Genomic DNA, 12,583 nt, shown 5'->3' on the forward strand with positions numbered 1-12,583 from the left:
TAAATTTCAGTCTTTTTCTTTCTAGTTCTCGCACTTAGCCATGTCAAGTCACCTCTGATTTCATCATAGAAGAAAGCTATCCGCTCCGTATCTTAAGCTGGTTTTTTGCTGTTCACAATGAGCTGCAATATAAAATATAGATGGGCCAGTCACCAATTATTAAGTTATTTCTAGTGCTTGACGATTAGAAAATAACTAATTAAAGTTTTGATAGAAATTATTTAACTGATACCAGCAGTATCTCTGAGATGTAAGCAGATGGACTTTTAAGAAAACGATGCTCTTAGGTATGAAATGGCCAAAATATGTGACAGATAGGTAAGTGGATGGACCATCAGAAAATAAATTATTCAATTTTTTGATAGAAATTATTTAACTGATACCAGCAGTATCTCTGAGATGTAAGCGGATATATGGACTTTTAAGAAAAGGATGCTTTTAGGTATGAAATGGCCAAAGCGAAAGAATTCCGAATCTAAGAAAGAAGAGGAAATTTATCTAAGCCTAAGCAACCTGCCAAAAAACCAAACTCGACAGTCTCTATCTCTACAGCCGAAAGCCTTCCTCTCATCTCCAAAGCACCACCTACCATCCTCGCGTAAGGAAAGGAACTGCTTACCGCAACTGTCGATTTCATGTGACAGATAGGTAAGTGGATGTAAGCTTTATCAAAATGTTTATCGGTACATGGATGGTTGGAAAACATATGACTGAACTTTTACTATCTTCACAATGGAATCTCATTCATAGATGGAGTTTCCTTTAGGTACTAATTAACCACCATTTTTTCCCTGCTTTGTGCTTGCAAAGTTTTTTACATATCTGCTCATGCTGCCTCTTTTCTTTTTCCTTTACTTGAATGGGAGCAGACAACAAAACAATAAGCTTCATCCTGCTGGCTTGTGGTCAGCTGCACGGAACCAAGTTTGCATTTGGTTCTTGTCCAACATTAAATCCTTTATAAGAGTGCCTTTATATTAGGACAGAAGTAGATAGTTGCAAGCAAAAGTTGCTTTCTCATGCAGAAGTAGTTCGTAAAAGCATAAAATGTGCATGTATTTCCAGTGCATTCGTTTATTGTTGATTTATTTGTATTGTTATCTAGTTTATTTCAGTAGATGGTTTTTCTCTTGAGATGAGTTACTTTTATATTTACGTTCACCATATCAAGTGAAGACAAGGTTGAGTAAGACTGATTGTGCATGAACTTCTATGAAGGGAGAAAAATTTATCATAAATGATATGATGGTTATTTTTCTTTGTTAAAGGTGAGGAAGGAGATATAAAGGTGCTATGAACTTGTACACAAGCTTGGGAGGGGAGTAGTTTATCTGGGTTCTTCAGAGTAAAATCAGACCATTCACATTACCAGCAAGCATCAGAATTGGCCAGAGAGGCAAGTCAGTCACATTCTAATAGTTTTTGTCCCATGCCACACTTGGTGGAAGTACTAATTTGACATGGATTCCTATAAATTATCATGATCCAAAGGCAGTATTAAATTAATAGGCATACCAATGCATTTACGATCATTAAAACTATCATCATTTGTTATTCATAACTTGTTGGAAAAACAGGTTTGGTCCACCCATGATGGTTCAACCAAACCGGTAACCAAAAGACATGATCTCACCAAAAGAGATGTCTTTCCATAGACATCTCTCCAATCCTGAAACTGTCTATTGACAATTATGCATAAGGCTTCATTTAAAAAGTGGGTGGTTATGAGATTCTCATGAAAGTGACTTGGGCATCTAGGTTGTGGAAAACAGTAGATTTTCATTGGTAAAATCCACTCCTTGATCAGTGAATCGAATCAAAAAGAAAAATCTGTAAGTGATCCGAAATCCTTATTTATGTTAATGTGTTTATCTTACATTGGTATCAGAGCATGTTTGTTCGATTTCTGAAATGTTTTGGAGTGGATATTATATGTTTTAATATCTTAAATCCATTGCTCTCGCACTCACCACCTTGAATGGCCATTAATGGCGGTTTAGTTTACACATAGAGTTAGACCGTGATTTTTTGCATGAAGATACTATATGATATGTAGATGATATCTGGAAAGTTTGGTGATGTTTGGTGCAGTAGTTTGAGAGATATAAATTCATAAAGATCAAAAACCCGGAACTTTGAAACTTGATAACTTTCTCCACAGTTTGTTTTGGGAAACGAAACTTATATCAATGGAAAGCCCTTGAAACAAGCTTTCTATCCATATATAATACACTTAATTTCGTTCACTATGGAGAGAGAAACAAGGCCCGAAAATTTCAGGCTTGTTTTTGCAAATTTTTTTTTCATGTGAAGAAGACCTTCCCTTTGCACAGTGGCGCGGCCTCTAAACGGCTCACGGATGGCGTCTCCCACGCGGCCACCTCATATAAAAAAAAAAAAGGAAGCCCAACTGCCCCAAACCATTTTTTTTTCTCCCCTCCTCATCTTCTTCTTACTGTTTTTTTTTTTTTTCATCCAAACATCCTGAAGAAGAGAAAGGAGGAGAGATGGGTTACGTTGGGAAGAATATAATATTTAAACAAAGAAGGCAGTGGGAGCTTATAACCCAAACGGGGGCATTTGGTGGTTTGGACGTTGGGTTTCGTCCTCGAGTCTGGGTGCAATTGGTGCAAAGGGCTGGTTCGCCCAGTCCAAGTTGGGTAGTGGGATGCGTGGCCTCAGCAAAAGCTTGGGTCACGCTTCTCCTTAAGCGGAGGGGACTGCGTGAGGCTGGTTTCACATAACAGCGAACACCTCCCGCTCTCAACGGTGGAAGTTTAATGGGCGGGCCACCAATTTTCTGGAGAAGTATAATAAGACGTAGTTTGTACCGTTGGATTCAAAATAATAATAATTAATTTTCTAATTTCTGTAATTTTTTTAAATATTTTTTCGAATATAAAATAATTTTTTATTATTATTATTTATATTCGAAAATGAGTTAAAATTACAGGAAAATATTTTTTATGAGTAAAATAAATAAATAAATAAATAAATAAATTCTGAAATTTTTCCAATCATACCGTGATTGTATGTGTGACATTTGGAAATTTTGAAATTGAATGTTCTCGCATCCTTTAATTGTGTATTATTATATTTCAGTGTTATGCCTAAGCATTTTTTCCACATTTGTTGTAGGAAATAATGCCACGAGTACCACTCTTAGTGAGGGTTCCGAGGGCAGCAAGGACCCCGGAACAAAGGGCGAGGCTTAGAGATTTGTTGCACACATTACGGGTTATAAGGATGGATCCTAATGATGACATGATTTTACATGTACAAACTATTTATTATATGATGGAAGAAATCATTCATCTAGGACATGCGTTATGTCAACATCAACGGTACCAAGTGTTGTATGATTCTCTATTTGGATCATGGCAACAAGTTCTAAGAGATATTTGGAATTCCTTAACAGTGAGAGATTATGCTCAATTGGTGAGAGCATTTATAAAAGAGTACTTAATGCATGAGATTAGTAGAATTTTAACAGTAGCTGGAGGTCATACCATTAGTAGAATAATGGTTCCTTGGATCGAACAAATAGTATCAACTATGATTCAAAAAGAAATTGAGGATACTATTCCAAGGAGGGTTCGGGTTCTTAGATGGCAAAATCACTAGTTGAAAATTAGTCGAAGCTAGAATGACTTATATTCTTTACTTGTGTATTAATTATTTAATTTTTTTATGATAATAAATGTCTCCATGTTTATATAATTTTTAATGTTTTAGTATACATGTTTTAAGTGGGAGTTCTAAGACTTACTATATAATTTGTCTTAAGAACTAGAACTTTGTTTGCTAAGAATCAAAATTAATGTTTATAGTGAACTTTCAATTCCATGCCATTGTGTGAATTAGCATTAATTTTATTTGTGTTTAGTGGCAAAGAAAAATATGTGTTGTGCTTGGCATTAATTGTGTGCATGTTTGTCTTTATGTAGAAATTTAGTTTTCTGCAATGGCTTTAGCATCTAAGAATATAGTAGCTGAACTTAATAAGGGTGAGAAATTGAATGGTGAAAATTATGAAATATGGCAAATGAAAATCCAATATGTATTGGAGGAACAAGAGGCGCTGGAAGCCTTAAACCATACCATGAATGAGCCTGAGGATGGAATAACGGTTCAACACATAAAGGATAAGGAGGCTTATATTGCCTGGAAAAAGAAGAACTCAATTGCTCGGATTACATTGCTGAGTAGCATGGAAAATGATATCATGCGAGAGTTCAGGCCTTTTGAGATGGCAAAGGAAATATGGGAAGCATTAAAAGAAAAGTTTGGTGGAACTTCTGTCACCAAACTTAGGCAGCTGACCATCAAGTTCGACACATATAAGAAACGCACTAATAATAATATGAAGCAGCATTTAAGGAAAATGTCGAACATGATAAGTGAACTGCGAGATGCTGGACATGTGCTAACTGATGAACAACAAGTTCAAGCTATAATTCGATCTTTGCCTCACAGTTGGGAGCACATGAAAGTTCACTTAACCCATAATGAAAGCATTAGAACTTTCACTGATGCTGGTCGTCATCTGGAATTGGAGGAAGACCGTCTTGAGGCAAATAAAACCACTAATGAAGTGTATATGGCTAACACTAATTCGCAAGGAGCTTCGGGCTTCAAGCGAAAGCATTTTAGTGGTCATTTTAAGAAAGGCAATGGTAATGGCAAGACCTCTAAGAAGCTCAAGCATAGCCAGCCGGGTAAAAGAAAGCGTCCTTTTAAGAGGAACAAAGCAAAATTGAGATGCTACAACTGTGGCAAGAAGGGTCACTTTGCTCGTGAATGCTCCGAGGCAAAGAAAGGAAAAACCCTTAGCACAAATATAAGTATGTCTTATGTTTCAAATTCTGTGTTCTTAGCTGAATCTCATCTTTTGTGGACTGTAGACTCAGGGACCACAGACCATGTAGCAAGAGATCGAGACGCTTTCGTGGAATATCGTCGAATTCCACAAGGAGCAAGATGGATATATGTGGGAAATAATTCAAGAGTTGAAGTAAAGGGGATTGGCACCTGCAAATTGAATATGCGAGGTGGTCAACCCTTAATTCTACATGATGTATTATATGCTCCAGATATTCGGCGAAACTTAATTTCTGTTGTTATGTTACTTAAGTTTGGCTATATCTTAAATTTTCATGGTAATGGTGTAGACATATTGCTAGGGACAACTTATTATGGATCTGGTTATGTACTAAATGGTTTTATTGTACTTGATACTGATTATAGTATGTGTAATGTAATAAATACTGTTTTTTCCTTTATTACATCTACTAGTAATCCAAACATGGATGAAAATATTTGGCATGCTAGGTTAGATCACATTGGGCAATAACGAATGAATAGATTAGCCAAAGAGGGATTATTAGGCCCTGTTGAAAAGGTTAATCTAGCTATATGTGAATATTGCTTAGCAGGAAAAACAGCAAGAAAACCATTTGGTAAAGGAACTAGAGCCGATTTTCCATTGCAATTAATTCATTCTGACATTTGTGGGCCGATGAATGTAAGGGCAAGACATGGGGCTTCTTATTTCATCACATTTATTGACGATTATACACGTTTCAGTTATGTCTATTTGATATCTCACAAATCTGATGCATTAGATTGCTTTATAAGATATTTAAACTTTGTTGAAAATCAATTAGACCGAAAAATCAAAGTATTAAGAACTGACCGTGGACGTGAGTATTTGTCTGATCAGTTCAAACAAATTTGTGATGAAAAGGGAATAGGTAGACAGTTAACTACTCCTAGTACTCCACAACAAAATGGTGTTGCGGAAAGAAGAAATAGAACCCTATTGGAAATGGTTAGGTCTATGATGGCACAAGCTAATTTGCCGATCACCTATTGGGGTGATGCATTATTAACAGCTGCATATGTACTTAACCTAGTATCCTCAAAATCAGTAACTTCCACCCCTTATGAATTATGGACCGGTCGCAAACCTGACCTAAGTAATTTAAGACCTTGGGGATGCGCTGCATATATTCATGATTCTTCTCATAAATATGGAAAATTGGGTCCAAGGGGCAAAAAGAGTATTTTTATTCGATATTCTGAAACCTCCAAAGGATATGTGTTCGTTGGTAACACTGACAATGGAAGTATTACTGAGTTTGAATCTCGTAATGCCACATTTTTGGAAAATGATTTTCCAAATCAGGGTGAAATAAATAAAGGTTTATCTTTATTTGAGATAGAGGACCATGATAATTTGTTTAATCAAACTCAATTGGTAAAAAAATCTTGAAAATCCATCAACAACATCTGGTTCAAGTGGGAGAAATTCAAGAAATGATGAATTTATTTCACAACAATCTCAATTACGAAAAAGTAACCGTGGATTAGTTCTCCATCGACGATTTGAGATTGAAGGAGAAGCATTTCTTGTTACACCTCAAGAGGAAGATGAACCGAGAAATATTGATGAAGCTCTTAAATGTCCTGCAAAAGAGCAATGGATGAAAGCAATGGAAGAAGAAATGGAGTCAATGAGATCAAACCAAGTTTGGAAATTGGTTGATCTTCCGAAAGGTCGGAAAGCAATTGGGAACAAATGGGTTCTCAAAATAAAGCGCAAGGCAGATGGCACAATAGAAAGATATAAGGCACGCCTTGTAGCAAAAGGCTATACACAACAAGAGGGGATTGACTATGAAGAGACATTTTCTCCTGTTGTGAGATTCACCTCAATTCGCATAATTTTAGCCATAGTAGCTAGTTTGGATCTTGAATTACATCAAATGGATGTAAAAACAGCTTTTCTCAATGGAGAATTGGAAGAAGAAATTTATATGGAACAACCTATCGGTTTTATTAAAGAAGGCCAAGAGCACAAAGTGTGTAGACTTTTGAAGTCGATTTATGGCCTTAAACAATCTTCTAGACAGTGGAATATAAAATTTCATCAGGCTGTCATATCATATGATTTTGCCATGATTGATGAAGACCACTGTGTCTATATTAAAAGATCCAAAGACAAATTTGTGATTTTATCACTTTATGTGGATGATATACTAATGGCGGCTAATGATAAAGAATTCTTAGCATCAGTTAAGAATTGGTTGTTCACGAATTTTGAAATAAAGGACATGGGAGAGGCTAACTATATTCTTGGGGTTAAAATTGAAAGAGATCGTTCAAAAAGGTTATTATCTCTTTCACAGGAGCCTTATATAAAGAAAATTCTTGAACAGTTTCATATGCAAGATTGTAAACCCATTGATACTCCCATTGCAAAAGCTGAAGCGTTAAGCCAAAGAATGTGCCCGAAGACTCCACAAGAAGAAGAGCAAATGAAAAGAGTTCCTTATTCCAGTGCAGTTGGAAGTCTTATGTATGCAATGATGTGTACAAGGCCAGATATCTGTTTTGCAGTTGGTATGGTAAGTAGATATCAATCACACCCTGGCCATGACCATTGGAAAGCAGTCAAAAGGATATTGAGATATCTAAAAGGTACTGCAGATTATTCATTATGTTATCAAGGAAATGATTTGCATCTTGAAGGCTATACAGATGCTGATTGGGGAGGTGATTTGGATGAAAGAAAATCAACCTCTGGTTATGTTTTCTTACTAAGTAATGGGGCAATTTCATGGAGTAGTAAGAAACAAACTTGTATAGCTTTGTCCACGATGGAAGCTGAATTTGTAGCTTCTTCAGCGGCAGTACAAGAAGCAGTTTGGTTAAAGAGATTTCGTAATCATTTGGGGGTTATGAAAAATGCTGCATATCCAGTACTAGTACATTGTGATAGCCAAGCATCGATAGCTTATACAAAAGATCCCAAATATCACTCAAAGACTAAGCATATTGATACAAAGTATAACTTTGTGAGAGACATGGTTGCACAAAAGAAAGTGAACATACAGTACATATCTACGAATCAAATGATCGCAGATCCGTTTACTAAATCTATTCCTAGAGATGTATTTATGAGACATGTGAAATCTTTAGGTCTTCGTAGACTTTGATGTACATAATGGTTTGAATAATGAGATATTTTAATTTCTTATTGGGATTTACATGTATGTATTTATATTAATGCTAAGTTCTTATTTTTTTAAGCACACACATATGCATATATATATGCGTTAATGCTTAGTGCATATGATTAGTTCATTTAAAGAAATGTATGTTGGACAGAAATTAGATTGGCCTTCTCACACGGGCAATCGCCTCTATAACTTGTGGTTGATAGAGATGAGACAATTTTAAGCATAACGTATTTATGAGCTCAAGCTTAAAATTAATGTCGCCTTGATAGTAAATCAAGATGAGGTCACTATGTAATATTTTGTGACCGAAGGTGAGTAAACCCACAAATCACCTTGTCTGTTTTAAATGCCAAATGTGAGTTCTGTAGTAATGATGAGAAAGAAAGTAGAGTGGTGAACTCAAGTTGGACACTAAGTGTGTCTGAACTATCATTTGTATGGTATTTCATATAATGTGAATCAACATACGCTCCATGAAAAAGGAGAAAAATACCATAACATGCGCTTCATACCACATGTGCATAATTCGACCAATAAGGTTAACGAGAGAATTGATCTCTTCTCTCTCGTTGTGTGAGCCCTGAGGCTATAATTACCTCTGTTAGTACCCTTATTACTTTTACTGTTTCTTGAGATTTAGTTCAGTGTATGCTATCTTGGAATGTTACCTGCAATCATGCTTGATTCGATTTATTGGGACATATCTGGAAAAGCAACTAAACTACAATTAAGAGATTCGAGATAGAAAGGAAGATCATTTTGTGTCTCATTTCTTTATTGTATTCACTGGTCGACCAATCATCTTGACTACGTGTTAAAGCATGATTGTGAATACAAAACAGAAAACAAATAATGTGATAAGTTAAAGTGAGATCATGAGGTACTTGAAATATGACTTAAATATTTTGGGGTACTGCATACTTACTCTACTGAACTACTATATATTCCTAACAGATGTATGGTGGTGTGAGCTCGTTATTTTTTTTATTGGTATGCTGGTCGCACGATCTATTTGCCTATATGAAAGTCGCAGAGAAAAGACTTCTTCGTAATGGTTAAAACTCACACTGTTGAACCCATCATGTGTGAGTGGGAGATGTTGGAAAAACAGGTTTGGTCCACCCATGATGGTTCAACCAAACCGGTAACCAAAAGACATGATCTCATGTCCAAAAGAGATGTCTTTCCATAGACATCTCTCCAATCCTGAAACTGTCTATTGACAGTTATGCATAAGGCTTCATTTAAAAAGTGGGTGGTTATGAGATTCTCATGAAAGTGACTTGGGCATCTAGGTTGTGGAAAACAGTAGATTTTCATTGGTAAAATCCACTCCTTGATCAGTGAATCGAATCAAAAAGAAAAATCTGTAAGTGATCCGAAATCCTTATTTATGTTAATGTGTTTATCTTACATAACTATTGTTGACATTGTTTTGTTAATGTCCTTGTTGTCATCAGCATCATCGTTATTCTTTTTCAGTATTACTTATTGTTGTCGTGGTTGAAAGCATACTTTTCACATCTTATAGGAAATGTGTTATGACTTATGAGCATTACGCATGAAAGTCAACAAGAGGTTTAGTGTTAGCAGCACAGCATGTTTGGGAAGAATGTTAATTATTGATAAAATCAACTTAGGAAATTTAGATAAGAGACAGATCATTGAGTTCAAAGACAAATTCCAAATTCTACTAACCTTTGCACTCCCATGCATGAAATGTAGATGTTTTTTTGTGGAGGTTTATTATACATATGAGCTCATTGCTCTCTGCTTATCTCATAAACAAAGAAGTCAAGCATTTTTTTTAAGTAAATAGAACTGATATATCGGGATCAATAGATTCATGTGTAAACTAATTACCATATCAAAGTTAATTCAGTAACAAATCATTGCATTTAGCATGCATGGCATGTTCCAAACAAGCAGAACCAGAGAAATGATGTAATGAATGTAATAAAATTCATGAATTTAGCATCCATTCTAACTCCTAATCCCCTTCTTTCCTTAAAGGATATACAAATTCATCCTAAGCCCCTTTTCTCCTGCAAAGCATATATAACATCATCATAGGATCCTGTTTCTGTAAAATACGAACAACATTCAGCATCCATGCAGTCAAATTTCAAACTGTTTGTGTCTTAAAGCCTATGAACAGAAAATAGTGGAAAAAATAAGCAAGTCTATAGTATTTGTGATGATAATGTGACATCTAAAATATCAAGATGGAAGAATCAAGAAGACTTGCTGGTTTACTGCTGGTCTAAAAGCTTGACCATGCATTTACTGCAGGTCAACGGGGGAAAGTTAATCATAATGAAGATGATTGTGTCGCAAAATTGTCCAACTTCAACAAGTTGTCTCGTGATGGGGCTCCATATCAAGTGCATCGTGAGAGTAGGGTGATTAAGTTAATCAGCCTAATCTGGAAAACCAATCAGATCGATGATGGGATACTGCCATCAAGATGGATCTGTCTGAATATGCAGGAGGACTATAGTCCGAGGAATTTCTTGATTGATTGAACAATGCAAAGTGCATCTTTGAATAAACTGATGTGTTGAAAGAGAAAAAGGTGAAGATGGTCGCCTTAAGTTTAATGGGCTAAGCTTTTGCTTAGTGGGAGTGGTTAAGGAATTGCAAGCCGAGGGGCAAACCCAATGTCAGATAAAAACTTGAGTGCATAATTTATGTCCTTCAAGTACATCTAGTGCTTGGACCAATGCCTCCATAATTTTCAGCAAGGCAGCAAATCTGTAGATGCTTACACCAAGGAGTTGTATCAAGTCATCAGTCGGAACCAGTTGATGCAGATCAAGGAGCAGCAGGTAATGGATGATCTAGGATACCCACAGCTTTCACTCCTTGTGGATTGTTCAAGAGCGCGTACTATTGTGCTATCACCACAAATAAGTAGCAAAGCAATGGCATGCCCCTACACTAAGATACAATTAAAACTTTCAAGGTAATGGACTACAAGAGGCATGCATAGCTGATGTTCAAATAAATCTCAACCTTGTGGTGATAGGATGATCCACCTACTCCCGGGCGATCAACAAGCGTTAAACTAGTGGATCAAATCTTTGTTACTATGATTGTGGAGGGATGGGATGTATGAAGATTGAATGTAGAAAGGCAGACAATCTACCAAGAGCGTAGCTCCTAATTGAGGGCAACAACGGATCAGATGTTGAAGAGAACATTAGATCAATTAGCAACCATACTTGTCTTTGTCTTTCGATATACTTGAAGCACAGATAGCCCTTCTCCTGATTGCTTGTATTGTTCACGTATCTAGACCATGAACAGAGACTCTCATAAATATAGAAGATTAGAACTCTAATACCAACTTGATCCGATCCAGAAGAAGGAAGATTTTTTTCAACCCACTTAACTCGAATCTCTCAAAAAAAACCTAAAAAGAGATGGACGAATATTGAAAGTAGGGCTTTAAGTCTCCTTTTCTTTTACTGATGATTAAAAAAATAAGGTACATACCTTCTATTTATAATGTGAGGTCCATCTTAACATAATTTGGGCCAGATTCCATTTTCTAATCGTAGTAGAACTCTTTTTTCTTAAATAAACATCTCTAGTAAAAAAAATGAAAAATCTCGAGGAGGTAGATCTCGATTTTTATATCAACTCTATCTTCTATTGCTCCGCCGAATTCTTATTGAATAGTGAGCTACGCTTGGTCAAAGTCTCACCCGAAAAAAAAACTCTCGGATTGACCGACCTATTTTGGGGGCTAAACGATAGAATTTCGGCTTAACTAGGAGGTTGGCTCAAAGTTGTAGATATCGAAAAAATACTCAATTTCAAAACAAAAAAAAAAGATCATCTCAATTGGACATAATATGACTAAATTATGGACTTTTGAAGTTTGGCCTACGACTCGGCTTCTCGATGTAGCGGATCGCTCCTGAACCTGTCCATCCTTACTTATAGTGGCCAAAGTGGTCCATTGAGTCTCGCGATCCTTCTAGATCATATATTAAAGTATTACTACTGCATGCAGGTGGAGTCGTCTATATTCTTAATAAGAATGGATTATGTTAGATTCAACTATTGGATGATTTGATTGTTGAATGTAGCACTGATTGGATATTGCGCCTTGAGGTATGCAACGAACATAAATCATCCATGCATGCCATAAGTCTAGCACAATTTAAAGGATAACTTAGTTTGCAATATGAATGCCGGACCAAGGCCATTCCATTTCAAAACATGTGAATTTATTCCATGGACCTTCAATTTCGCTACCATCCAATTTGCTGTTTTTCGTGTTATAAGAAATGATTCAAGTATAAAGCCATAGATAGCCCGGCACTTAACTTTTCATAAAGGCAACTTTGATCCTGAGTTGTCATGGATGAAAAATTTAACATTATCAGCAACCATACATGTTTGTCTTCGAGCACTTCCCTGCCATCGAGCTCCAAGGAAGAGTAGATTGCTCAAAGAGACGAGGAAACGGGCTAGAGGATGATATCACACAGTCCATTTGTGACCCGCAAAAGTTGGTTTCAAGACCCGTCCCCGCAGGCATCTCCACC

The 12,583-nt window shown here is 36.3% G+C and overlaps 1 pseudogene; it reads left to right on the forward strand.

The window, feature by feature from the left end:
* The first annotated feature begins 2,557 nt into the window (after positions 1 to 2,557).
* Positions 2,558 to 2,837, forward strand: LOC148715501 (signal recognition particle RNA; annotated as a pseudogene).
* Positions 2,838 to 12,583: the final 9,746 nt, after the last annotated feature.

Source organism: Phoenix dactylifera, chromosome 9 (genome assembly GCF_051530095.1).
Source record: "Phoenix dactylifera cultivar Ajwa chromosome 9, Ajwa_hap1_PhDact_Kaust_v1.1, whole genome shotgun sequence".
NCBI lineage: Eukaryota > Viridiplantae > Streptophyta > Magnoliopsida > Arecales > Arecaceae > Phoenix > Phoenix dactylifera.